Consider the following 6,390-nt stretch of genomic DNA (forward strand, 5'->3'; position numbering starts at 1 on the left):
GGATCATAAGCTTCTTCAAAAGTTGCCTCTTTAGTACTGTTGGATGCATTTTGCCATCCATTCAGACTTTGAGAGATCATGTTGACTTGCTGAGTCAACACTTTGTTCTAAGCCAATATGGCATTCAGAGCATCAATTTCAAGAACACACTTCCTCTGAGGCGTCCCATTATTCACGGAATTCCTCTCAGAAGTGTACATGAATTGGTTTTTTGCAACCATGTCAATAAGTTCTTGAGCTTCTGCAGGCGTTTTCTTTAAGTGAATGGATCCACCTGCAGAATGGTCCAATGACATTTTGGAAAACTCAGATAGACCATAATAGAATATATCTAATATGGTCCATTCTGAAAACATGTCAGAAGGACACTTTTTGGTCATCTGCTTGTATCTTTCCCAAGCTTCATAAAGGGATTCACCATCTTTTTGTTTGAAGGTTTGAACATCCACTCTCAGCTTGCTCAGCTTTTGAGGAGGAAAGAATTTATCCAAGAAGGCCGTGACCAGCTTATCCCAGGAGTCCAGGCTATCCTTAGGTTGTGAGTCTAACCATGTTCTAGCTCTGTCTCTTACAGCAAAAGGGAAAAGCATGAGCCTGTAGACTTCAGGATCTACTTCACTCGTCTTTTCAGTCTCACAAATCTGCAAGAACTCAGTTAAAAACTGGTAAGGATCTTCAGATGGAAGTCCATGAAACTTGCAGTTTTGTTGCATCAAAGCAACTAATTGAGGTTTCAGCTCGAAATTGTTTGCTCCAATGGCAAGAATTGAGATGCTTCTTCCATCAAACTTGGACGTTGGTTTAGTGAAATCACCAAGCATCCTTCTTGCATTATTGTTGTTGGGTTCGGTTGCCATCTCCTTCTCTTGTTCGAAAATTTCTGAAATGTTGCCTCCGGATTGTTGTAATTTAGCTTCTCTTAGTTTCCTTTTCAGAGTCCTTTCAGGTTCTGGATCAGCTTCAACAAAGATGCCTTTTTCCTTATTCCTGCTCATATGAAAGAGAAGAGAAAAAGAAAAAAGAAGAGGAATCCTCTATATCTGGAAATTTTCGAAAATTAGAGAGAGAGAAGTAGTTAGGTGGTTTTGAAAAAGATAAGAAACAAACAAAAAGTCAAATAGTTAGTTGAAAAAGATATTAAAGTCAAATTTGAAAAGATAAGAAGATAAGAAGTTAGATAAGATATTTTGAAATCAAATTTTTGAAAAAGATAAAATTTTGAAAAACATATGATAAAAAGATAAGATGAAAAAGATTTAAATTTTTTAAAATTAAAATTAATTACTTAACTAACAAGAAACTAAAAGATATGATTCTAGAATTTAAAGATTGAACCTTTCTTAACAAGAAAGTAACAAACTTCAAATTTTTGAATCAATCATATTAATTATTAGCATAATTTCGAAAATTAAGATAAAATTTAAGAAAAAGATTTTTTTTTGAAAAACATTTTAAAGAATTTTTGAAAATTAATAAGAAAAATGAGGAATATTTAATTTTTGAAAAAGTTTTAAAAAGATAAGATTTTAAAATTGAAAATTTGACTTGACTTGTAAGAAACACTAATTTTTAAAAATTTTTGACCAAGTCAACCCAAAATTTTGAAAATTTGGAGAGAAATAAGGAAAAGATATATACATATATTTTTTGATTTTTGAATTTTTAATGATGAGAGAGAAAAACAACAATGACTCACAACATGAAAATTATGAATCAAAACTCATGATGCATGCAAGAATACTATGAATGTCAAGATGAACACCAAGAACACTTTGAAGATCATGATGAACATCAAGAACATATTTTTGAAAAATTTTTTATGCAAAGAAAACATGCAAGACACTAAACTTAGAAATCTTTAATGCATGGATACTAACAAACGAAAAATGCATATGATAAACAACAAAAAATACAAAACAAGAAAACAACAAGATCAAACAAGAAGGCTTACCAAGAACAACTTGGAGATCATGAAGAACACCATGAATGCATGAGCTTTTCGAAAAAAAATGCAAGGGATTTTTAAAACATGCAATTGACACCAAACTTAAAAATTGACTCAAGACTCAAACAGGAAACACAAAATATTTTTTATTTTTATAATTTTCTAATTTTTTTGTATTTTTTATTATTTTTTTTTGAAAAACATATGGGAAAAGAAAATAAGAAATTCAAAATCTTTAAGAAGAATTCCAGGAATCTTTCAATGTTAGCCCAAAGCTCCAATCAAAGGGTTTGACATGGCTTAATAGCTAGTAAGCTTTAGGATGGAATTACATGCATTGTAGTGATTAGTTGAAGACCAATTCCAAAGGAGTTTAAATATGGCTTTGTAGCCAGCTAGGATTCAACATGTTACCATAAAACTCTAGAATTCATTATTGAAAGTTTTGATGCCATAGAATAATTAAAAATTTTTTATTTTCGAAAATAATAATAATTTTTTTTGGAAAAACGAAAACAAAGAAAAATTTTGAAAAATTTTTGAACACTTTTTGAAAAGAAAATTACCTAATCTGAGCAACAAGATGAACCGTCAGTTGTCCATACTCGAACAATCCCCGGCAACGGCGCCAAAAACTTGGTGGGCGAAATTGTGATCATCAACAATGGCTCCAATGACTTGGTAGCTCTCACACGTGAATTACACTTAGTCACAACTCCGCACAACTAACCAGCAAGTGCACTGGGTCGTCCAAGTAATACCTTACGTGAGTAAGGGTCGATCCCACGGAGATTGTTGGTATGAAGCAAGCTATGGTCATCTTGTAAATCCCAGTCAGGTGGATTTAACTAATTTAAGAGATTATTAGTTTAAATAAAAATAATAAAATAAACAGAAAATAAAGATAGAATTACTCATGTAATTCAATGGTGGGAATTTCAGACAAGTGTATAGAGATGCTTGTCCCTGTTGAATCTCTGCTTTCCTACTGCTTTCATCCAATCCTTCTTACTCCTTTCCGTGGCAAGCTGTATGTAGGGTATCACTGTTGTCAATGGCTACATCCCATCCTCTCAGTGAAAATGGTCCAAATGCTCTGTCACAGCACGGCTAATCATTTGTCGGTTCTCAATCAGGTTGGAATAGAATCTCATGATTCTTTTGCGTCTGTCACTAACGCCCAGCCTTCAGGAGGTTGAAGCTCATCACATTAATTCAATCTCGGAATCCTACTCGGAATACCACAGACAAGGTTAGACTTTCCAGATTCCCATGAATGCCGCCATCAATTCTAGCTTATACCACGAAGATTCTGGTCAAGGAATCCAAGAGATATGCGCCCGGTCTAAGGTAGAACGGAAGTGGTTGTCAGTTACGCGTTCATAGGTGAGAATGATGATGAGTGTCACGGATCATCACATTCATCATGTTGAAGTGCAACGAATATCTTAGAATATGAATAAGTCGAATTGAATAGAAAATAGTAGTAATTGCATTAAAACTCGAGGTATAGCAGAGCTCCACACCCTTAATCTATGGTGTGTAGAAACTCCACCGTTGAAAATACATATGTGATGAAGGTCCAGGCATGGCTGAGAGGCCAGCCCCCAAAACGTGATCACATGATCAAAAATACAATCCAGGATATCTAATAAACTAGTAAAAAGTTCTATTTATACTAAACTAGCTACTAGGATTTACAGAGGTAAGTAATTGATGCATAAATTCACTTTCGAAGCCCACTTGGTGTGTGCTTGGGCTGAGCTTGATCTATCCACGAGATGAGGCTTCTCTTGGAGTTGAAAGCCAAGTTGTAACGTGTTTTGGGCGTTCAACTCTGGTTCGTGACTTATTTCTGGCGTTTGACTCCAGAATGTAGCTTGGAATTGGCATTGAGCGCCAGTTTACGTCGTCAAATCTCAAATAAAGTATAGACTATTATATATTTCTGGAAAGCTCTGGATGTCGTCTTTCCAACGCCGTTGAGATCGCGCCATTTGGTGTTTTGTAGCTCCAGAAAATTTATTTCGAGTGCAGGGAGGTCAGAATCCAACAGCATGAGCAGTCCTTTGTCAGCCTTTTATCAGAGTTTTGCTCAGGTCCCTCAATTTCAGCCAAAAATTACCTGAAATCACAGAAAAACACACAAACTCATAGTAAAGTCCAGAAATGTGAATTTAGCATAAAAACTAATGAAAACATCCCTAAAAGTAACTAGATCATACTAAAAACTACCTAAAAACAATGCCAAAAAGCGTATAAATTATCCGCTCATCAAGAGCGCTACCAAGTCTTTTGAGCCATTGTTGATGATCACAATTTTGTGCACCAAGTTTTTGACGCCGTTGCCGGGGATTGTTCGAGTATGGACAACTAACGGTTCATCTTGTTGCTCAGATTAGGTAATTTTCTTTTATTTTCTTTTCGAAAAAGTTTTCAAAATTCTTTCAAAAATTTTTTCTTTATTTTCGTTTTTCAAAAATATAATTTTCGAAAAAAATAATAAAAATACAAAAAAATCATAAAATCATAAAAATAAAAAATATTTTTTATTTCTTGTTTGAGTCTTGAGTCAATTTTTAAGTTTGGTGTCAATTGCATGTTTTTAAAAATTTATGCATTTTTTCGAAAATTCATGCATTCATAGTGTTCTTCATGATCTTCAAGTTGTTCTTGGTAAGTCTTCTTGTTTGATCTTTGAATTTTCTTGTTTTGTGTTGTATGATGTTTTTCGTGTGCATTTTTGCATTCATAGTGTCTAAGCATTAAAGAATTCTAAGTTTGGTGTCTTGCATGTTTTCTTTGCATCAAAAATTTTTCAAAAATATGTTCTTGATATTCATCATGATCTTCAAAGTGTTCTTGTTGTTCATCTTGACATTCATAGCATTCTTGCATGCATTCATTGTTTTGATCTAAAATCTTCATGCATTGAGTTACTTTTGTTGTTTTTCTCTCTCATCATCAAAAATTCAAAAATAAAAAATATCTTTTCTTTATTTCTCTCCAAATTTTCGAAAACTTGAGTTGACTTGGTCAAAATTTTTTAAAATTAGTTGTTTCTCACAAGTCAAGTCAAATTTTCAATTTTAAAAATCTTATCTTTTCAAAATCTTTTTCAAAAAAAAATTAATTTTTTTTATTTAATTTTCGAAAATCTTTTTAAATATTTTTCAAAAATCTTTTTCTTAATTTTATCTTGATTTTCGAAATTATGCTAACAATTAATATGATGGATTCAAAAATTTGAAGTTTGTTACTTTCTTGTTAAGAAATGTTCAATCTTTAAATTCTAGAACCATATCTTTTAGTTTCTTGTTAGTTAAGTAATTAATTTTAATTTTAAAAATTAAATCTTTTTCAATCCTATCTTTTTATCATATCTTCCTATATTATCTTTTTATCATATCTTTTTCAAAATTTTATCTTTTTCAAAAATTTGATTTCAAAATATCTTATCTAACTTCTTATCTTCTTATCTTTTCAAATTTGATTTTAATATCTTTTTCAACTAACTGTTTGACTTTTTGTTTGTTTCTTATCTTTTTCAAAACCACCTAACTACTTATCCCTCTTTAATTTTTGAAAATATCTCATCTCTTTTTCAAAAATTCTTTTTAATTGTTTTAAATTTTAATTTTAATTATATCTTATCTTTAATTTTCGAAAATCATTAACTACTTTTTAAAAATTATTTTCGAATTCTCCCTCTCTTCTCTTCTTCTATTTATTTAATTATTTACTAACACTTCTCTTCACCTCTCTTCATCTCCAATCACTACCTCTATCCTCACCCTTGTGATTGAATTCTCCACTTTTATACCTTTCTTCTTCTACTAATAATAAGGATCCTCTTTGTCCAGATATAGAGGATTCCTCTTCTTTTTTCTTTTTCTCTTCTCTTTCATATGAGCAGGAATAAGGAAAAAGGCATCTTTGTTGAAGCTGATCCAGAACCTGAAAGGACTCTGAAAAGGAAACTAAGAGAAGCTAAATTACAACAATCCAGAGGCAACATTTCAGAAATTTTCGAACAAGAGAAGAAGATGGCAACCGAACCCAACAACAATAATGCAAGGAGGATGCTTGGTGATTTCACTAAACCAATGTCCAAGTTTGATGGAAGAAGCATCTCAATTCTTGCTATTGGAGCAAACAATTTCGAGCTGAAACCTCAATTAGTTGCTTTGATGCAACAGAACTGCAAGTTTCATGGACTTCCATCTGAAGATCCTTATCAGTTTTTAACTGAGTTCTTGCAGATTTGTGAGACTGTTAAGACAAATGGAGTAGATCTTGAAGTCTACAGGCTCATGCTTTTCCTTTTTGCTGCAAGAGACAGAGCTAGAACATGGTTGGACTCACAACCTAAAGATAGCCTGGACTCATGGGATAAGCTGGTCACGGCCTTCTTGGATAAATTCTTTCCTCCTCAAAAGCTGAGC

General features: G+C 32.6%; 1 non-coding gene across 1 annotated transcript; it reads left to right on the plus strand.

The window, feature by feature from the left end:
- Nucleotides 1-354: 354 nt before the first annotated feature.
- Nucleotides 355-458, plus strand: LOC127748267 (small nucleolar RNA R71). The gene has a single exon (XR_008010209.1). It is a non-coding gene; the product is annotated as a small nucleolar RNA R71 (small nucleolar RNA).
- The last annotated feature ends 5,932 nt before the right edge of the window (nucleotides 459-6,390 follow it).

The sequence above is a fragment of the Arachis duranensis genome, chromosome 5, assembly GCF_000817695.3.
Source record: "Arachis duranensis cultivar V14167 chromosome 5, aradu.V14167.gnm2.J7QH, whole genome shotgun sequence".
Lineage (NCBI taxonomy): Eukaryota > Viridiplantae > Streptophyta > Magnoliopsida > Fabales > Fabaceae > Arachis > Arachis duranensis.